General features: G+C 39.6%; 1 protein-coding gene across 2 annotated transcripts in view; it reads right to left on the reverse strand.

Annotated features, from left to right (window-relative positions):
- Positions 1-10,042, reverse strand: part of ITSN2 (intersectin 2) — a 140,238-nt gene extending 130,196 nt beyond the window's left edge. For both annotated transcript variants that reach the window (XM_021697570.1, XM_044918835.1), the window contains exon 1: positions 10,006-10,042. The gene's annotated coding sequence lies outside the window, so the exon portion shown is untranslated. The remainder of the gene's footprint in view (positions 1-10,005) is intronic.
- Positions 10,043-23,126: the final 13,084 nt, after the last annotated feature.

A 23,126-nucleotide genomic window follows, 5' to 3' on the forward strand; every position in this document is an offset into this window, starting at 1 on the left:
ATAATAATAGCAACTAACAATCACTGAATACTTAGAAAATTCCAAGCCCGACCCTTAGGTCTTCACGTGTTATCATTGACATCATCATTATAACATGGCCATCCTAGAAGGGTCCGATCCTCAGGGCCAGCCACCAACTGCAGGGTTGGCCCAAGATGAATTACACTCTGAAGAAGGCCTCATTGTAAACTATTTCATAGGTCCCTTGAGAATGTTAAAAAAAAAAATTTTGAAACTGAATTTTGTTTCAGAAAAGAAAGGTACAGGGGCGCCTGGGTGGCTCAGTCGTTAAGTGTCTGCCTTTGGCTCAGGTCATGATCCCAGGGTCCTGGGATCGAGCCCCGCATCAGTCTCCCTGCTCAGCAGGAAGCCTGCTTCTCCTCTCCCACTCCCCCTGCTTGTGTTCCGTCTCTTGCTGTGTCTCTCTGTCAAATAAATAAAATCTTAAAAAAAAAAAAAAGAAAGAAAGAAAAGAAAGGTACAATGCCTCAGACATGCCCCCTTCCCTCCAGGCATAGCCCAGGCAGCAGCCCCAGCTAACCTTACCAAAAGACAGGCCTGATTATTATTGTTACATTTATAAAGAATTTATTATGAGATGACCACACTAAACATATATTATCTCTTCATCCTCCTGACAACTCTAAGGGTATTATTATGAAATCTCCACTTTTTAAGGAAGGGCAAACCAAGGCTTGTGAGAGTGTTACTCTCATAAAGCTAATAAAAAAAAGCCAAGCTAGAACTAAAACTCCACTGAGCAAAAGCCATGTTATTATTATTTTTTAAAGATTTTATTTATTTGACAGAGAGAGAGACAGTGAGAGAGGGAACACAAGCAGGGGGAGTGGGAGAGGGAGAAGCAGGCTTCCTGCCGAGCAGGGAGCTCATGGGATCATGACCTGAGCCGAAGAGAGACGCTTAATGACTGAGCCACCCAGGCGCCCCAAAAGCCAGGTTATTCTTAACTACCATGTTGTATTATAAAACACGCACAATATATATGTAAATACAACAAAAAAGAAAGATAGGATGGGTAGGAGACATCAAAATGTGGTTGTTATTGGTTGTTGGACTTGGAATGACACTTTTTCTCCTACTTTTTTCCCCCTATTTTACAAAGTTCCTTTAATCAGCATGTACTGTTTTTACAATAAATATGTTACATAATGAGAAATAAAGTTAAATTGAAAGAGGAAAAGGATTTGGAAAAATATTTACATTAAATGACAAACAAGTTATATTGTTAATAAAACTGAGAGCCCAGCAGTCTGTATACCTCAAAATTAAACTAGTAAATTGAGAGAAAAATGTCTCTTAACAAAATTAGAATAGAAACGTAATGAATGCTGGAGAGAAAAGGAACTGAGATCTCATCTGATGCACCAACAGCCAGGGAGAAGTGTGACTAGAACTGCAAGTCTCCAAAGACAACAGCTTCACAGTTGGTTCTCTCCCCTAAGGCTCTGACTTCTGGGAGAGGCACCAGCGGGCCTACCCCACCAGTTCACCAAACTTCCCAGGGCATTTCAAAACCTTCCCAGGATTACATGAGGACCCTCCAACTTCCCCCATTACACTGGAAAAAAGGGGGAAGTCAGAAGAGAAACTGAGCTAGAACGAAGAGATCTAGAAGGAAGATTCAAATATTCTGAACACCAAAAGAGGTATACTGGGCTGAAAGAGGGATTTTTTTCCTCAGGCTTTCCCAGAGGCAAGGTTAATAATCCTCAAAGCCACTCTAGGTAACTTGCTATTCCCAAAATGGGAAATTTCCAAGTCTGTTTTCATTCAATTTGTCTCTAGGTCCCTTCTTCCACACCCCGCCCCCCACCCCCCCCCAACTGGCCTTCTAAGCCCAGTTCCATTGTTACTTCCTCGGTGTAAGTTTCTCCATTTTATATACTTGGGAGGTGCATTCCCTTCTTTATATCACCAACATCATCATGAGTAGCTTTAAATCAAATTGACAAATATCTACCAAGTCAACAGAAATGTAACACCTGGATAAGATGTATAAGAGCAGGGAATATAGAAGAGGAATAAGCCCAAGACTTAAGAATTTCATATAGGTGCTATAGGTATAAAGGACAGAAGACAGGCACCTAACTTTTCCTTAAAGAACTAGAAAATTGTTAGATGAGCAATCCCAGAAGAAAGGACTCCTCAACTGAGTAATGAACACCTAATCAATAAGTATCACCTGTAGGCTAGAAAAAGAGATTTTTAGGACTTGGGAATAGAAATAGGCAAAGACACAGAGGAAAAAGCTGTTTAAGAATTAAAAGACAATGTCAGAGGACTTTGTAAATGGGACTAATAATAGCACCTACCCCATAGGAATGTTGTAAAAATTAAATGAGGGAATAAATGTAATGAGTTAGATTAATGCTGCATATGGGAAGTACTATATAAATTCTAGGTTTCATCATTGATAAAAATCTAAAAACAAAACTAAGAAACTAACTTGGGAAAAATTATACCTATATGGCAAAGAGTTACTATTCTTAAAATATAAAGAATCCTTAGAAATAACTAAGAGATGAAAATGCCAAAGAAGTGAGAAAGGGCAGAGAGAAATATTTTTCAAAGAAAAAAATCTTTAAAAGTAGAACTTCAATAATAAAGAAAAACAAGGTGGTCTTTATCAAATTAGCAGATTTAAAAAAAAGCAATGTTTCTGAGGATGTGGGAAATAGGACTGGTTTCACTGGTAGGAGAACACTTTGGTACTGAAAAGTTTTTCTAGAAGACAAGCTGGCAGTAAGTTTACACTCATAGATGCACACAGATACAGTTACAAAGATGTTAACTATGGCACAATTTAAAATTAAAAAAATAATTACAAAATACTTCAATGCTACAGAACAAATATGCGCCCAGGATACAGAGCCAGACTAAGTTCACATCCTCTGTCTACCACTTATTAGCTATGGGATCTTGGGAAAATTACTAAACCTGTCCTTGTTCAATCTTCTCAACTGTAAAATAAATAATAATAGAACAGTTCTTATGGAGAGGCTGAAAACTAAATGAGTAAAAATACACAAAGTGTCTCAAAAGTAACTAGAATACAGTGAATGCTCAGTTCATATTAGACATTATGAATGTTCTGTGGTAGCAAGGCAATATAATTTAGCCAATAAAATTACATTGTAGATAAATATACAAAACAGAACCATGTTTTTGATAAATGCTAGTAAGCTAAAAAAACAGGTTACACAGAATATATAATTCCATTTTTTGCAAAGAAAAATTTCTAGAAGGAGATCTAAAATATTAATACTGACCATTTCTCTGGGTAATATTATTAGTGACTATTATTTTCTTCTTTCAATTTCCCTGTTGCTTTCCAATTTTCCAAAAGAACATATATTAGTCATAAACATGGTATAAACAAAAGCCTACAGGATTTAAAAACAAACACAACATATCACTTTTAGGAAAAATAAAATTAAGGTATCTATTCTAAACCATTTGACAAATCTCTGTTCTAGACTCCTGCTGTGCCTGAGGTTTGTTGTTCTGGCTTAAATTACTAGAAAACAAATATTCAGAGGTGTGCTGGGTGCAAACCCAACAGTAATATTGAAATGATGGACATTTATTTTAAACACAATGATGTGAAATACTAGGTTTACTCATAAAACGCACAGAATAATCCTTTCCCAAATCTTGAATTCCTTAATAATAACTTCACATAAGGCAAATTTACTTCTCTCAATTACCACCCACCCAACTGTCCACACATTCCCTACCCCCATTTCCTACCTAACTTTTCTCCATAGACCTAGCAAACTAACTTCTAAATGTTTTATTGTTTCTCCTTCTCCCTCCTGAATGTAAACAGCACAAGGGCAGGAATTCTTGTGGATTTTGTTTATTGCTTATATGCTCATTGCTTGGACCAGTTTCTGGCATGAAGGCACTCAATATTTGTTAAAAGATTTAATTTGGTACCATGATTTATGAGTAAGTTTTGTTGGGTTTAATTCTTTAAAGATGAAAAATGGTTGTTGATAATAAAAAAGTTAAAACAGATGACAGAAAACAGTGGGGAGGGGGCTTTTTTTTTTTTTCCCATCGAAGCCCCTAGAAAGACAAAGATGAGGTAAAGTCAATCTGATGAGGAAAGCAAGCAAAAATGTATTTAAGAGGGAGCTGCAGCATGTACTTTTTCAAGATGAGAACACCACCATTCTACAAAGACTATAAAACCCAGGTACTAGACAGTAATGTTCAGAAAAAGTTTTGGGTTATCTGTATCTAAATGGCTCTTGACATCTCAATCATACAAGTGACTCAACTCTCTGGACCCACTGGAACCCTGGATCCTGAAGGAGCCAAAAACTCCAAGTCAGAATCATTGAACGAGGACCAGACACCAGAAGAAAGGAAAAGTGGACAGGGAAAGCTTTTCAATATGGGATGTTTCTGCAGCAAGACAAAATCAATTTATAAGCTGGAAGGTCACTGGAACTTTGGCAGAGGGAAAGCCTAAAATGCCCCTAGTGAGGAGAAGGTAAATGGAAAATAAACCATAGCTTCTGTTCTACCATTCAAGTTTCCAGGATTTACCACAATGTTAGGAAGTGTTACACATACATCTCAGTTCACATCATTCCCTGCAAATTTCATTAATCTTGAAGTTCTCACTTATACTCACCAAAATGTATTTCATGCTCACTAAAAAATAAAATTACCAAATGCTACTTAAGCTGTGAAATTTATTAACCTGACCTACTTAATTCTTATATTTAAGCACTCAATCTTAAGTGTGAAGGAGGAGCAGTAGGGTGATGAAAAGTGTCCAAATACCTACACCAACGTGTTTAAGCAAAAAGAAAATGATAATGCTATAGTTATCAGTGTCCTCCTAACTGTCGGAGTAAACCCTGCTGGGGTTTATCTCCATGGACTCTATAGTTTGACATGGCCCACCATTCTTGACCATTCTTTCCCCCGTCTGCCTCATACCAGCCAAGTGCTCTTCACACTGAAAAGTACAAGTTATTTAAGCACCTGGATTCAAAAACTTGGAAGTGATAATCCAAAGCAGGAGCTTCTTTTGCAGATATAGACTTCTTTTTTCTTCCTGTAGGCTATGTTTTCTTCCCCCTCCCCCCCCCCCCCGCCCCATCCAAATTAAGAGGACTAAAAAGACAGATTCTTTAGGGGGAGATGGGATTGTGGATCAGTTCTTCTATTTTCCAGACCTCTTATATGGATTGTTTTGATAAAATTAAAAATTAAGAGGCAAAAAAGTGAATTTTTTTCCCCAATCACTAGGTAAAAAGACCCCCCTCCCCCCACAAAAAAGCATTAAGCTAGTTTGAAATTTCTCACTGACTAGTTGGAATAATGGTAACATTTACTGAGCACTCATACTAAGCAGTAGTCACTGTGCTAAGCACTTCATATCACATAGGACAACACTATGAGATAGATACATTTTATAGATGAGAAACAGAAGCTCAGAGAATTAAAATCAGTTGCTCAAGGTCATACAGCTATTTAGTGTTAGAGTTAGGAGCAGGAGGTTTAACTTGAAAGCCTGTATCTTATCTACTATGGTTACAGTGAAAATAAGAAATTTTTATTAACCACATATACTTTTTCTAGAATGAATATGCATTAGTGAAGAAAATAATCTAGAAGACATAAGACAGTTGCTTAAATGAGACAAGTTAAATGTCTACCGTCTGGTAATAGATCCCTAAATGTCTCCCATAACCACTGCTGAATAGCTTCACAAGTAACTAAATCATTCAGCATCCTGATAGAGCTGTGAAATGATTTTTTAAGTGAATCTCTCAAAATAATACTATACATTTGCAAATGAAATATGCTGCCCTCTTAGAGTTGTATAAATACCTTATTTCTTGATGCATTCACTGCCCTATTTTTGCTCAGTTTCCTCCCCTCCTCCCCCACTTCCTCTCTGCCTTAAGATCCTTTAAGACCAGTTCAGTTCCTCCTTCTCAAAGAATACCTACAAATATGCAGTCTACCCACCAGGACTCTAACATCAGTGGCTGTCCTCTGTCATCAGTTGCTGTGCTCTGTTGTTACAGAAGGGTACAAAGTAAAAAATGAACTCAAGAGAAAAACAGCATTTCTGATGCACCTTCATCTTTAGATCTATCCATTTACAGAGTTAATTTTAAACATTCTTATTTCTCTACTTCACACTTGGAATCCTGCCTTTAACAATTAGTACACCAAAAAAGTCTGCCTTTTCTTGGTCTTTCTTCAAAAATAGTTACTCCACAAAAAATTTTTCCATAAATAAGATACTGGAAAGATCAGAATCAAAAAAAAAAAGGAAAAAAAGAGAAGCAAATGTACTGATAGAATAAATATACCACAATTTTAGTAATATAAGTTTTAGTGATATAATTTAGCAATATAATTAGTTTATTCTGAATCATTTCTGGAACTTGTTCATAAAGTGCTTTACAAGTAAATATAGTATAAAAAATGCTAGTTAGTTATCAGTGGACTAACATGTATTTTCATTCATTTACTTATACAACAAATATTTACTGAATGCCCAAATAACTTTTTTTTTTCCCCCTGAACCAAGAGGAGTGATAAAGGCACAGGAGCTAAAGTTAGAAGGATCTTGGTTTGAAACCTGGCTCTTGTACTTACTAGCTCAGAGACTGAGAGTAGTCAATTAACCTCCAGGTTAGCATTTCACTCATCTATTTCATAGGAGAAAAAGTACTACTCTTATGGTCTTTGTGAGCTTTAACTGATTATGCAAAACAGCATATGGCCTAGCATGTACTAAGTGCTCAATAAATTATAACCACAGTAAATATATTTTAATATTGAAGTAGTTGAAGGAGATGGCCAACAAATGTTTTTTGTCTTACTAGAAAGATGGAAATTTGTGAAACTCTGTATTAAAGATACATTAAAAATAAAAATCTTAAGGTTATGGGAAAAAAATCCACTTAAAAAAAAAAGAGATGTGTTAAGTATGTAGGGTGAAATGACTAAAAAATAAAGGAAGAAAAAGAGATGGATAAAGAAAATCCTGACAGCTCCTAAGTGTGGGTGATGGGTGTTGAGAGGTTCCTTATACTGTTCTTTTTTTTTTTTTTAAATACCAATTTTTTATAACTATAATCCTAATCCCAGAACATGCCTAACACATTTCCCCATATTCAGGAAAGACTGGGATTTTAGCCTTGAGATCTGCTGAGAACTGACAACAGTACTTTCCTGCTCAATAATTCAGTATAGGTCAAGTTTTTTCAGACCATTCTACCTTTCATTATAAGGGTGAGCAGAGGAAATAAATGCATTAGAGCATTAAAAAATACAAGCTTTTCTGCTGCTCATTAATATTACATTAAAATAGCAGCAATGCATATTTTTCCACGTCCTTGAAAAATATGAAATTGTTTTTAAATTAAGCTTTTAAAAACAACTTCCACCTTCTCTACTTCTGAATTTACAGGAGATATATGTCAATCATATCTAAATAAAGCTGGGGGGTGGGAGAGAGAAATTACTAGAGAATGTCAGGCACAACAAGGTATGCACATCAGAGTTGCTACTACCTTTAAAATTTGAGAGACATTATTATTAATTTATGTAAAGGTTTTACATAATGTTTCCAGACTGCGTTTAGGTTTTATCACTTACAATATAGCAAACAAGTACAGGGAAAGAGGCAATTAATTTTCTTAAGAGGCTTAAGAAGCTTAACCTACAGTCTATGCCACCTAAATTAAGCTCACTAAAACAACACAAAATTTCAAGTCACACCTTGCCTATCTCTGGGTAAGCAAGTAAACTCTAGTAAAAACAAACTAGAGCATTTAATAAAGCGATCATTTTGTGTTAACCTTAATTCCTAAAATAAACTGGTTGGCTCTATCAAACATATTCTTAATTCATAATTAATTCAAGTCTCAAATGAAGCATACTTGCCATCGGCAATCATTCAACGACAAAGCACATGATTAATCACCCAAATACAGCATCTTTTTACAGACTGCAAAGCCATCTGCAGTTTCAGCCTCTGTTTACCCATTCACTACGCACATGCGGGCGTCTTTTAAAAAATAATAATAAGCAATAAACTTTACTCTGGCCTGAGAGATTACATCTCTCCGTGCTTCCTGTACACCCTGTAAAATCAACAACGCTAAAGTCAAACGGTAACATTTCCCAACTTTGGTTTAATGCGAGCGGTGGACGCCGAGCATCCGCCCACTGACCGCTCGTGACTCGGGCTACTTTGACGCACCGGGATGCGGCTCACCTGACATTCCGCACCATCCATTACCAAAGCAAGCCAACTAGGCGGAAAAAAAAGGGGGTCCCCGAGCAAGCGTGCGGGTGCCCCTAAGGGCCCTCTTCTGCCGGCACAGCGAAAACGAGGGGCCACGCCGCCCCCGGCCCTCAGCGGCGTCCGCACCTGCCAGGAGAGGCCGGGGGCTGGGGTCTGGGGGCCGGGGCTCGGCCGCACGGGAAGGGGCGGCTCGGCGTCCGCCCCGGCCCCGCCGCGGGGGCTGGAACCGGGGCCGGAGGTTTCCGCCCGGCGCCGCCAAGCCCGCCAGGGGCCTAGCTCCGGCTCCCGAGGGCTCGTCCGCGGCGGCCAGGGCACGCAGCCGCCTCCCAGCCCGGCCCGCCGAGCCTCCCCGCGGCGAGCGCGGCGGCGCCCGCACCTGCCCCGCGCCCGAGCGCAGCCCCCGCCGGCCGCTTCACCCACCTGGCGCCCCCGCCGCGCTTCCCGCACGTCACAGCGCGACCCCGCGCTCCTCGGCACCCGCAGCGCGGCTACGGCCCCGCCCCGCGAGACCCTGCTCGGCCGCCACCGCCGCCGCTCGGTTCGTCCCCAGGCCGCCGACAGCGAACCTGTTGCGCAGCCTGTCACGGCAGCTCGGGCTCCGCGGCACCGCCTCAGCCCCACAACAACATGGCGGCCGCGGTCTCCGCAGGAAGCCGGGGGGCGGGGAGGTAGGCGACGGGCCGGGCAGCTGACGGCCCGCCCGCCCGCGGCCGGCACGGACTCCCCCACCCTCGGGAACCCGATGTTAGCCCGGGCGCGGCTCCTCACCCCCAGAATCCCGCGGCACAGGACCCCGCGGGCCTAGTGCCGGTGCTCCGCTCTCCCCTCGGGGAGGCCCTGAAGTCCCGGTCCCGGCAGCCCTTTCCTGGAGCAGCGACGGCCCACCTGGCTCCTCCTCCCCGAGGTGACATGTTGAGGTTGGGTGGTGCGTTTCCTGCCACTGCAGAACCCCCAAAGTTTCGGGGAAGGCCTAGCCGTGTCGGACACATGCCTGTTGCACCCCACATGGGGCTCTCTCCGGAGCCTTCTCTCTCTCTCTCTCTCAGGTTAATTCGCTGAGGTGAGAGCTGGGATTCTCCTGGAAAGGGGATCTGAGGCAGGAGAAGGAGGTCGTTCTCACCCTTGTTTATGGGTCTGGTACAGTCCCCAGAAAGACTAACCATACCTAAGGGTCATCCACTCAGTATTCCTCACTCTCCTCTCTACCACATAAAAAAGGCCAACAAGGTAGGGACCTCCCCACCCGCCTCCACTTGGGAGAGCAACTACTCCATAAACTCATGAGCAATAAGACGTTGATCTCTCCCCAAGTTCCGCCACCTGGTCTGCAGAAGCTGAACATTCTTCCCCACCCTGTAGCCACCTGGCAAGATCAGAGTATCTCTTTTTTCTCAACACTTCCTGCTCCTGGTCTCCGCACAAAACACCGGACTTCAACTAAAGTTACCACCTTATACCCTCTGCCCTTGACACAGCACTCGTTCTAGAGAAAGGATTTCTGTTACTTGGGGTTGGAGGCAGAGTCATGGTTCCTTCTGAGTAGAACAAAATGGGGTTACAAGACCCAATATTTCTGTTCGCTTTTAGAGGCAGAGTGGGGGCTAGTCCCATGAACAAAACTCAGAGCCCCCTGACTTATGTTGGTAAAGGAGAAATCTGTGCAGATCAAATGATCCCATGGCTTCCTTACTTACCTTAGGGCAGGAGAAGTTAGCAAGGCTGGCTCCAGAGGGATGGGTCCAAAGCTTAGGCCTATCTGAACTGGCCAGCCAACTCATGTGAGGAACTTAGCAAATATCAATGATGATAAACAAGCTTTTCCCACTCTCACACTCAGTGTTTTTCCTAACTCTTCGTTTAGGACCTGACCAAGACCTGACAGACAGGTTCTGTGCTTCAGTGACACAGTGAGGCCAGACTCCTTTGTGTTAGTCTAGGAAGTCCCTTATCTACTGGGGTTAATCTAACCCTTGTCTCCTGGGGACCAATCAATCTGCAAACAAACCACCCAACCTAAGAACAGTACTCTTGACCGCATGGTCTCATTCCCATGGCAGACATCACCAATTAATTGTGGTACTTCCTTTCAAAGCCCATATTCAAGCCCCTTCCTAAGCCTCTGAATCCTTCTCAGCATAATGCTCCAGAGACTTGGTCTAGGGCAAAACCTGTTTTTTTATTCCTGACAGGCAAATAGCTAGTCTCCATTTCCCTCTCACCATTTGGTTAATGGCATTTGTGTTTCTGGGTTCTGGACCTGGTAAAATTCACCCTGAGTCCCCTTTCTTTCTGAAGGAGGTGCCAAATCCAAGGCAGGACAAAAATTAAGTTTGTTAAAAGGAGTATTTATAAACAAAAAGAGGGAAAAAAAAACCATTTTAAACATCTCCCTAAAATAAACCAAAAATTTAGCAACCTTTCATGGAAATTGGCGTCCTGTATACAACTGGGAGCCTATAGTATCCCAGCTGCTAAAACATTATATCTCAGGGTTCCATAAGGAACTTTGGGGCCAGTTTGTCCACCCTATCCTACTCACTCAGTATTTATGATTTACATAGATGATACAAACAAACACCATCCTACTTCTTTGATGTCTTCTTCTATTCACAGAGCATACCTTGGAACTGTATCTGTAATTTCTCTCCTTGGTATTTCCCAAATCCCACTACCTCTTATTTACCTCCAACACCAACTGGTGATCAGATACTTGAAGGAACTAAGTCCTACCTAAGACACAGAGACTTTCCTGTCAAATCTAAAGAAGATTATGAGTTATTGTAGGGTCAGAAGGCATACAGGTCAGGGAAGGGACTAGGTAGATTACATTTTTCTTCCCCAGGTTCTGCCACAATTTAGGATAGATTCTGAGGCCTATTCCTAGTAACCTAGCTTTTCCCAGGGGAGCATTTAATCTCAATCTGTTTTCCTTACCTGCACTGATTCTCCCCACCCCAACCATATATATGTTATGTTATATCAATTTCTCTTTCTGTTAGATTTCAAGGATTCCATCCTTAACCCCATTCCTACCCAGTCTACCCTCAAAACAAACACACAGTTGTGGGAAGAGGCTGGAATAGAGAAAAGATGCAATTCCAGACTCTAAGCATCCCATCAGGTAAATATATTATCTATCCTACAGAAAAGGAAGGCTGTGAGAAACTGGAGCTCATATGCAATGCCTCTACTAATAAGTTTCCAAGACAATGTGATAAATAATTTAAAACTTCTTTTATTGTTTCTTGTCGTGCAGGTGTGTTGGCTACAAATCCTCTTAGTTTTATCTGAAAATGTTATTTTATTTTCATACTTGAATTACATATCCCCTGCATATAGAATTCTGGATTGACAGAGTTTTTTTCTTTTGGCATTTTAAAGATGTTTTCACATTGTCTTCTGGCCTTCATGGTTTCCACTGAAAAAGTCAGCTGTTGACCAGATCATTTTCTCCTCTATGTAATATGTCATTTTCTCTTGCTGCTTTCAAGATTTGCTTTTTATCCTTGGCTTTCAATAATTTGACTCTGATGTGCACCAGTGTGTCTTTTTTGGTGTTTATTCTGTGTGGCATGTATTTACAATCTTGTATCTGCAAATTTCTGTCTTTCATCAAATTAAGAAAAATCTTAGATATTATTTCTTCAAATACATTTTTCTGCCCCATTCTCTCTCTTATCTCCTTCTGGCATTCCAGTTACACGCATATTTGATTGTTTGGTGTTATCTGGTGTTCATATAGAGAAAGCAATGTTGAACCACCATTGAACGCCAGAAAAACCTGGCTCTACCCTTCTGATCCTCAGGGCATCTGAAGATAGGAATAGCGAGCAGTGGGAATCTAAAGCTGTTCTCCTTTTACCTTCTATATTTGGTAGGAGTCAATATGCCTCTATTGTTAGCAACTGTGCTTTTTAGCCAGGGAGTCTCTTTTATTCTGTAGGGGAAAAAAAAAAAAAAACCCCTCACAATATCTCTATACCACTCCTAAACACACACACACACACACACACACACAGAGTCAGAATTATTCTATTCCTTCTGAGAAATAGATGGAAAGTGAGGTTGGTCCTTTTTTAGTTTCTTTTTTCTTTCAAAACTCACACAGAAGAATAGATGTGCTGACAGTCATTCTTTGTGCAGAAAGAACTAAAGTTAAAGTCAATCTGGGAAACCAAGCTGAGACTGCCCTAGTATTTGACCATAAAAGCAAATGAAAAGCAGGTCAGGGATAGGGGAAGTCAGGGTCCAGGAAAAGGCCTAGGGCTTCATCTGGTATGTATTTGCTGATTCATTAATTTGATATTTGTTTTCATTCAGCAAATAGTTATTAAGAACCTATTACGTTTTAGCTACTGGAAACAAGGAGTTAGCGAGGAATTAGCACTAGTGGAAGCAGCTGAGACCCAGTTCAGAGACGTGGTTAATGGGCCTAATTAGTTCCTTCGCCCTGTCACCAGCTTTGTAACCTCCTGCATCCTATTCTGGAGCCCTGGCACAGAGAAGAAATGAAAAAGCAGCGATTTAAGGGGAAAGAGGAGGGAAGGATAATTCCTGAGCACACCGGAAGGAGTATTCTCATTATTGGACCACTTGTGTCATGCAAAACTTGAGGCTCTGGCTTAAAGCCTGATGGTACTGGAAGAGGTAGTACCAGGCATATTAGAGGGGAAGTTAGCCCAGACTTGGGACTGGGCCAGCACAGCAAGGTGGAGCCAAGGGCCAGACTGGGGCAAGGCCCTGCAGCTCTGGACAGGACGTGCCCATTCATGACTGAAGCACGAGGGGCTTCCAGGCTGGCAGGTGTAGCTCAGCGAAAGGGAATCCAGCCCGTATGCAGGAGTCAGACGTGCTTCCTGTCTGGCGTATTTGCCTACCTGTCCCTTCAGTTCGTTGCTGCCATCTCCAGCACAAACTTGGAGTGATTCCAGTTCCCTTTTTGTGATAACCTAACTAATATTTATGTGGCATTTTGCACTTGACAGAGTAATTTTGTTATTCCATTTATAATCCTCACAACAATCCTGGGAAGCAGGGTAAAGATCTGTTTGTGATCATCTAACCTTGGTCGCTATGAAAGGAAAGAGGTAAAATCAGGCCTCAGTCTTGTGTGGGTAGTTTTCCCATGCCTGGTTGTTGCGGTTTTCTTTCCCCCCTTTAAATAGAGAAACACAGGCTATGCTATTCTGGGTTCAGATAGCAACAATGTTTTAGTTTAAAATACACAATGGATCAGATCATTTTGTACTGCTTGGCCCCATCTAGCTGGACAAACATTTTTATTTCTAGAATTGCCATTTTCTTCTTCCTAAGGAAGATAATATCCTAAGCCAATGAAGTATAAGAAAGATAACTGGCCCCAACCCCCCGTCCCAGGAGAGAGAGATGGTGCTGCTGTTTGCTGTGGTGCCAGAGCACCAGAGGGGGGAAGACCCCAGGCGAATGGGAGGCCACATTTTGCTTGTTTAGATGATACGCTTAAAACTTGCCGTCTTGACTTCCCACAAGAGCAAGATGAACATCTAAAGATTAATCTTTTTTTTTTAAAGATTTTATTTATTTATTTGAGACAGAGAGAATGAGAGAGAGAGAGCACATGAGAGGGGGGAGGGTCAGAGGGAGAAGCAGACTCCCCGCCGAGCAGGGAGCCCGATGCGGGACTCGATCCCGGGACTCCAGGATCATGACCTGAGCCGAAGGCAATCGCCTAACCAACTGAGCCACCCAGGCGCCCTGAACATCTAAAGATTAGAGCAATGAAATCACTGCCCAAAATCGGGTCAGCAACGTCAGCTTGGTCACCATCCTCATCCACCCTAGGGAAGAACGACCAGACCAGGAGAATTCTCTGCCTTGGGACTCAGATGGAAATTAGGGTTGGGTGCTTGGTGCTATTTGCCATTTCTCTCTCTCTTTCTTTCTTTTCCTTTCTTTCTTTCTTCTTTCTTTTCCTTTTGTGTTACATATATCCAATAAATGGACCTTTTTCTTTTTTCAAGTACCTGTGTTTTAAAAGTGTTTAATTCATGAATGCCTGGGTGGCTCAGTCAGCTGGGCATCTGCCTTCAGCTCAGGTCATGATCCCAGGATCCTGGGATCTAGTCCTGCATCTGGCTCCTTGCTCAGTGGGGAGCCTGCTTCTCCCTCTACCTGCCATTCCCCCTGCTGCTTCTCTCTCTCTCTGGCAAATACACAAAGTCTTTTTTAAAAAGTGTTTAATTCAGTAGAACCACATAGGAGGGCAAGAAAGAACAAAATAGGCTTGCTTGCAAATTAATTGAACCTTAGAAGCCATTCTTCAACAGGTGGATGTTTTTGCCTTTTTAAATAAATGAATAAGTTTGAGTGTCCAAAAAAAGTACAGCATTTGAACAAAGCCACTCAGCCATAAAAGCTGATAATTTTTAACAATCACCACCACCATTGTTTGCTGAGTGTGCCAGGCACATATACATATAGATATACATATAGTCTCTAATGAAAGATAACAGTGCATGGCAGGTATTATAAACCTCACTTCACAGGTGAAGAAACTGTAGTTGAGAGAAATTAGACATTTCTCCATAATCATATTTAGGAAGTAGAAGAGCTAGAATTTGAATCCTTATTTTTATGACCCTCAAGATCATTCTCTTTCTACTCTACAATACTTCTCACTATATTACAGCATCAGTAATTTCTCTATCTGCGTATTAAATATGCATGAGTAAGAACTTCCAAAATAATTTATCTTGGAAGAACAGTTCCCCGAAATATGAAGATGCAAATAAATAGTAGGTCAAGTTCTGCTCTGAAGTCAGACACACCGTGTGATGCTCCCGGAGCTATGATTTCTCCCCCTGCAGTCCAAACTTCATGTCAAGTGCACTCCTGTTCTCTGTGTTGGTTGTGGATTTCCAGGGTGTGACTTATATGGTCTTATTCCTTGTTTTCCTTTGGGTCTCTCATGTAAAACATAACTCTTTAGAATAAAGAGAATCCACCGGATCATTTGAAGAGGAGTAGCTGCAGTGGCCTTAAAGATGTATGCTCAGAGGATGCTGGGTGGCTCAGCCTCAGCTCAGGTCATGATCCCGGAGTCTCAGAATCGAGTCCCGCATCGGGCTCCCGGCTTGGCGGCAAGTCTGCTTCTCCCTCTGACTGTTTCCCCTCTCATGCGGGTGCTCTCTCTCAAATAAATAAATAAAATCTTAAAAAAAAAAAAAGATGTATGCTCAGTCTGGCCAGAGTGAGCCATATTGACTAATTAAATGAACATCTTGCCATTCGTGACCACCCATATTGACCCCAGGTAATTCAGTAAGGTCGGATTATTTGAAATACTTAGAAAAGCTTCATTACATTCCAAATAGGCAATTGAAGGAAAATAAAACCTGAATGTCTGTGTCTGATTTTCAATTCTGTGAAATGATTTTATCTGACTACAGAACATTTGTTTTCTTCTTTATTGAGGTATAATTTGCATATGGTAAAGTACACACATCATAAATTTGCCGGCTCCTAGACTTTATGTAAGTGAAATACGATATGTATCTATCTGTGTCTGGCTTCTTTTGCCCAATGTTGTAGACAGTCCATTTTGAAGCAACAGATTTTTTACCCCACTTTGAAATTCTTCCTACAATTTATGCATTTGTAAGATGAGAAATTTAAAAAGATTTCAGAGTAGGTCATCTTTAAGAGGTTGCCTATTATCTTATTTTCATCAAGAAGTAATTAATGAAAATCTTTGTGTAAATGTTATGCATCCATTTATCTGTCCATCTCATTTTTTTCTAAAAAATAATTTCAAGTTCTTTCTGTTACAACATTAAGAATTTTCAATTCTGTGTTCTGGAAAATGCCAGCATCGTTTTGGTATATAAGAAAGTTGTTGACCAACCTCCCCATATCCAGCAATGTTTTTATTTTCTAAAATTCACTTTTTTCTTCAGGGAAAAAAGGGGCTGTTTTATTCCTTTTTATTTTCCAAACATTTCAATAATTCTAAATAAGTTCAGAATTACACGTAGATTCTAAATAATGCAGCTGCATCACAATGAAAAATCAAACCTCTTTCATTTTCCTCCTAGGATTTGTGCATTTAGATACATACTCATTATTTGACTATATTCATCATGTAATATAATTTTCAGCTTTTCCTCACTTAATGTAAAGTCATAAATACTTTTCCATAATAGCATGCTTTCTATATTTTCCATATTTACCTTTAAAACCCGCATACTATCTGTTGAATGAAGTACCATAATTAATGATTCTCCTGTTATTGACTGATTTTAATTTTTTGTTATTATAAATACATTTCCTTTCTAAACACCTGAACATACATAAAAAACATTTCACAATAAATGTTTCCATAGATACCATTTTTTTTCTTTTGGCATTCATCCTTATAATTAATTCTCAGAACTGTAATTACTGCATAAAAATAATTATTGATAGTTTCCATAAAAATATATTAATTTACTCTGTCATAGCAGCATAGGAGTATACCAATTCTACTACACCCTCCTCAAAATATTACATCTACATTTAAAAATTTTAATTACTAGGCAAAATAATTTTTCAATTTAAATTGTTTTTCTTAGATCATTACAATATAAGATGATGATCAACACTTTAGTACTTTTGTTAGTTAATAAAAGCAATAAAATTACTTTTGAGTAATAAAATTAATTTTTCTTCTGCAAATTCTTCACATTCTCTGTTTACGTATTATGGTATTCCGATTTTACCAATTCTTTTTAAAAATTGAGATATAAAGGGTATATAATATAATATTAGTTTCACTTGTACAATATAATTATTTGACATTTGTATGTATTACCAAATGATCACCACAATAAGTCTAGTTAACATCTGTCACCATACATAATTACAAATTTTTTTTCTTGTGATAAGAACAAAGATTTCTCTCTTAACAACTTTCAAATATGTAATAGAGTATTATTAACATAGTCATCATGCTGTCCATTACAGTCCTATTATTTATCTTATAACTGGTAGTTTGTACCCCCTTCACCCATTTCACCCACTCCCCCCCTCCACCCCACACTTCTGGCAACCATAAATAATCTGTTCTCTGTATCTATGAGCTTGGTTTTTTTTTGGGGTTTTTTTTGTTTTTTTAAAGATTTTATTTATTTATTTGAGAGAGAGAGAATGAGAGACAGAGAGCACGAGAGGTGAGAGGGAGAAGCAGACCCCCTGCTGAGCAGGGAGCCCGATGCGGGACTCGATCCCGGGACTCCAGGATCATGACCTGAGCCGAAGACAGTCGCTTAACCACCTGAGCCACCCAGGCGCCCTATGAGCTTGTTTTTTGTTTTTTAGATTCCATATATGACTGAGATCATATGGTATTTATCTTTCTCTGTCTGACTTATTTCACTTAGCATAATGACCTCAAGGTCCGCCCATGTTGTCACAAGTGGCAAGATTTCATTCTTTTTATAGCTAAATAATATTCCATTGTATGTATATCGCATTTTTTTTTTATCCATTCATCGATTGATGGACGCTTTGGTTGTTTATCTTGGCAATTATAAATTATGCTGCAATGAACATGGGGGGTGATATATCCTTTTGAGTTAATATTTTCATTTTTTATGGATAAATATCCAGAAGTAGAATTGCTGGATCATATGGCAGTTCTCTTTTTAATTTTTTGAGGAAACTCCATTCTATTTTCCATAGTGGCCACACCGGTTTGCATTGCACTGACAATGTGGGAAGATTCCCTTTTCTCTACATCCTCACCAGTACTGGTCATTTCTTGTCTTTTTTTTTTTTTAAAGATTTTATTTATTTATTTGAGAGAGAGAGAATGAGAGACAGAGAGCATGAGAGGGAGGAAGGTCAGAGGGAGAAGCAGACTCCCTGCCGAGCAGGGAGCCCGATGCAGGACTCGATCCCGGGACTCCAGGATCATGACCTGAGCCGAAGGCAGTCGCTTAACCAACTGAGCCACCCAGGCGCCCCTCTTGTCTTTTTTAATAACTCCCATTTTAACAGATGGGAGGTGGTATCTCATTCGTTTGCATTTCCCTGATGATCTTTTCATATACCTGTTGGCTGTCTGTATGTCTTCTTTGGAAAAATGTCTATTCAGATCCTCTGCTCATTTTTTAATTGGACTTTTTTGGCATTGAGTTACATTAATTCTTCATATATTTTGGATATTAACTCCTAATTAGACATATAATTTGTGAACTTTCCTCATTCAGTAGGTTGGGTTTTCATTTTGTTGTTGGTTTCCTTTGCTGTGTAGAAGCTTTTTAGTTTGAAGCTTGTTTATTTTTGCTTTTGTTCCCTTTGCTTTTGGTGTCAAATGCAAAAAATCATCACCAAGAACAATGTCAAGCTTATTGCCTATGTTTTCTTCTTGGAGTTTAGGCCTTACATTCAAGTCTTTAATCCATTTTAAGTTAATTTTTTTTTAATTTAAAGATTTTATTTATTTATGTGAGAGAGAGAGTGAGAGAGAGAGTACACAAGAAAGGAGAGGGGCAGAGGGAGAGGGAGAAGCAGACTCCCCACTGAACAGCGAGCCTGATGCGGGGCTTGATCCCAGGACCCAAAGGCAGATGCTTAACCAACTGAGCCACCCAGGTGCCTCCATTTTAAGTTAATTTTTTGTTTATGGTGTAAAAGAGTGATCCAGTTTTACTTTTTTGTATGTAGCTGTCTAGTTTTCCCAGCACCATTGATTGAAGAGATTGTCCTTTCCCCATTGTATATTCTTGGTTCCTTTGTCATTAAATTAATTGACCATATATGTGTGGGTTTGTTTCAGGTCTTTCTGTTATGTTCCATTGATCTATATGCCTATTTTTTTTAAAGATTATTTATTTATTTATTTGAGAGAGAGAGAATGAGATAGAGAGCACGAGAGGGAAGAGGGTCAGAGGGAGAAGCAGACCCCCAGCTGAGCAGGGAGCCCGATGTGGGACTCAATCCCGGGACTCCAGGATTATGACCTGAGCTGAAGGCAGTCGCCCAACCAACTGAGCCACCCAGGCACCCCTATATGCCTATTTTTATGCCAGTACAATATTGTTTTGATTACTATAGCTTTGTAGTATAGTTTGAATTCAGGCAGTGTGATGCCTCCAGTTTTGTTCTTTCTTAAGATTGGTTTGGCTATTGGGATTTTTTATGTTTTGGGGTTCCATACAAATTTGAGGATTATTTGTTTTATTTCTGTGGAAAATGCCATGGGAATTTTGATAAGGATTGCATTGAAATTGTAGATAGGTTTGGGTAGTATGGACATTTTAATAATATTAATTCTTTCAATCCATGAGGATAGAATATCTTTCCATTTGGGGGCGCCTGGGTGGCTCAGTTGGTTAAGCGACTGCCTTCGGCTCAGGTCATGATCCTGGAGTCCCGGGATTGAGTCCCGCATCGGGCTCCCTGCTCGGCAGGGAGTCTGCTTCTCCCTCTGACCCTCCTCCCTCTCATGCTCTCTGTCTCTCATTCTCTGTCTCAAATAAATAAATAAAATCTTAAAAAAAAAAAAAGAATATCTTTCCATTTATTTGTGTCTTCTTCAATTTCTTCCTTCAGTGTCATACTTTTCAGTGTACAGGTTTTTCACCTCCTTGGTAGAGTTTATTCCTAGGTATTTTATTCATTTTTGATGCAATTGTAAATGGGATCTTTTTCTTAATATCTCTTTCTGATAGTTCATTATTAGTATATATAAGCAGAGCAGATTTTTGTTGATTTTGTATCCTGCAACCTTACCAAATTCATTTATTCTAAAAGGTTTTTTTTAGTGGAGTCTCTATGATTTCGTATATATAATATCATGTCATCTGCAAATAGTCACAGTTTTTTTTTTTTTAAGTTTATTTATTTTTTTTAGTAATCTCTATACCCAATGTGGGGCTTGAACTCATGACCCTGAGATCAAGAGTTGCATGCTCCTCCATCTAAGCCAGCCAGGTGCCCCAACAGTGACAGGTTTACTTCTTCCTTTCCAGTTTGGATGCCTTTCATTTATAATTGCTCTGGCCAGGACTTCCAATATTATGTTGAATAAAAGTGGTGAGAATAAGCATCCTTGTCGTGTTCCTGAGACAATGTTGCTGTGGGTTTGTCATATGTAGCCTTTATTATGTTGAGGTACATTCCCTCTATGCCCACCTTGTTGAGGGTTTTTATCATACATGGATGTTGAATTTTGTCAAATGCTTTTTCTGCATCTATTGAGATGATCATATGATTTTTATCTTTCATTTTGCTAATGTGGCACATCATATTGATTGATTTGTGGATGATGAGCCATCCTTGCATCTCTGGAGTAAATCCCAATTGACCATGGTATATGATCCTTTTAATGTATTATTGAATTTGGTTTGCTAGTATTTTGTTCAGGATTTTTGTATCTATGTTCAATATATTGGCCTGTAATTTTCTTTTCCTGTAGTGTCCTTGTGATGTTTTGGTATTAAGGTAATGCCGGCCTTGTAAAATGAATTTGGAAGTGTTCCCTCCTCTCATATTTTTTGGAAGAGTTTGAGAAGGATTGGCATTAATTCTTCTTTAAAGGTATGGTAGAAGTCACCAGTGAAGCCATCTGATCCTGGACTCCAGTTTGTTGGGAGTTTTTTGTCTACTGATCCAATCTCCTTCCTAATAATCAGTCTGTTCAGATTTTCTATTCCTTCATAATTCAGTCTTGGTAGGTTGTAACTTTCTAGGATTTATCCATTTCTTCTACGTTGCCAAATTTGTTGGCATATTATTGTTGTTAGTAGTCTCATGATCCTTTGTATTTCTGTGCTATCAGTTGTAATGTCTCTTCTTTCATTTCTGATTTTATTTATTTCATTTCTGAATTTATTTATTTGAGCCTTCCTCTTTTCTTGGTGAGTCTAGCTAAAGATTTTTCCATTTTGTTTATCTTTTCAAAGAACCAGCTCTTAGTTTCATTTACCTTTTCTATTGCTTTTTTAGTCTCTATTTCATTTATTTCTGCTCTGTTCTTTGTTATTTCCCACCTTCTACTAACTTCAGGCTTCATGTATTCTTCTTTTTCTAGTTCTTTGAGGTGTAAATGTCATAGGTCTAGCCACATAAAAGAAGGTTGAATCCCTCCGTTCCAATTCCAAATTTTTTGGGATGAGACTTTGAGCCGTCCAAGTTGGGGCAGGTGCCCACTTCTGGTCCAATCAACTGCAGTCAGGGTGGTGGAATCAAGCTGTATAAACACATATGACTCAATCTAGTCTTGTGATTTTGGAATTTTAATGTCTGGAGGACAAGGGGAAAGGAGGAACAATATGAATTGGACAGATACCACAAAAGATTTCTCCTGTAATATTTTTGTCAGGCAGACATATTGGTACTGATGGCGATTTTTTAAAGGAAAGAAAAAATAAATATTAAAATGTCTTTGCGGTATGCTAAGAGTCTTTGAGACTTTTGTTATGATGGCATGATATATTTTAGTCATTCGTATGCTTAAGGATAATCTGGGTGATATCAGAGTTTTATGTTGTTGTTTGATTTTATTATTTGGGACAAGAGAGTGACTGAAATTATATTACAACTAGCATTCTCTTCTTAAGTTCAGTGTTCTTTCCCAAAACAGGGGCAGTGGCATTGTTAGAAGTTAAACATAAAACTCTACCCTCTGACCAACAAATTTTAGTTAGAATTATGGTAACTTCTTAGGGATTTACAAAAATGTCCCTGAACTTTGTGTCCTTCAAGTTTAGCCTTGCTTTTAATTTGATGTAGTACCCAGTCTGAACTGACTTGTTTTGTAATTTATATGTCAAGCCTCAGTGCAGGGAGCAGGTTTTGACATGTACTAGAAGCTTACACTTCACTCTCAATACTTAGGAAATAATAATTAATGGTTAGGTATTGGGTGTTTGGCACAAAACTCTAACTCTAAGTATAATTAACTTTAAGAGCTTTTTGGTGTATGATGAAAGTGAGATGTGAAACACTTTTCATGGCTTCTTAGAAGGAATCAGGAATGTATCCCGTAGCTGAGACATGTTGAAATTTGCAATACATAAATGTAGTAGCCTGATGAATGTGAAAATCAGGTGGTTCTCATGTTAAGAGTTGTAAAAACATTTATACTAGAATTAATGTCAGCAAGATTGGATTAAGAGTTTACCGGTCCTAAAATTAAAGCACACATGTGTGAAAGTAAAACAAAACAAAAGGGGTGCCTGGGTGGCTCAGTTGGTTAAGTGTCTGCCTTCGGCTCAGGTCATGATCCCAGGATCGAGTTCCTCATCGGCTCCTTGCTCAGCGGGGAGCCTGCTTTTCCCTCTGCCTGCTGCTCTCCCTGCTTGTGCTCTCTCTTTCTCTCTGACAAATAAATAAATAAAATAAAATAAATAAAAAAGTTTAAAAAACTAAAAACAAAACACCAAAATACACTAAACCTTAAAATCAGCAAGTCCACTGAGTTCTATGATTTGTTTGTCTTGTAATTTTGCATGGCAATTATTTCATTGCCTTTTTTTTAAAGATTGTGTTTATTTATTTGACAGAGAGAGAGCGGGAGGGCGAGAGCAAGCACAAGCAGCGGGCTGATGGCAGAGGGAGAGGGAAGGCTCCCCACCAAGCAGGGAGCCCAATGCAGGGCTTGATCCCAGGACTCTGGGTTCATGACTTGAGCCGAAGGTAGACACCCAACTGACTGAGCCACCCAGGCGCCCTTTCATTGCTTTTTTTTTTTTTAACTCTCAAATATTGAAGTATTTCTAAATAATTGTGTGTGTGTGTGTGCATGTGTGAATGTCACGTGTTATGTTATGTTAATTAATTGAATTTAAGTTAA

Source organism: Neomonachus schauinslandi, chromosome 10 (genome assembly GCF_002201575.2).
Source record: "Neomonachus schauinslandi chromosome 10, ASM220157v2, whole genome shotgun sequence".
Classification (NCBI taxonomy): Eukaryota; Metazoa; Chordata; class Mammalia; order Carnivora; family Phocidae; genus Neomonachus; species Neomonachus schauinslandi.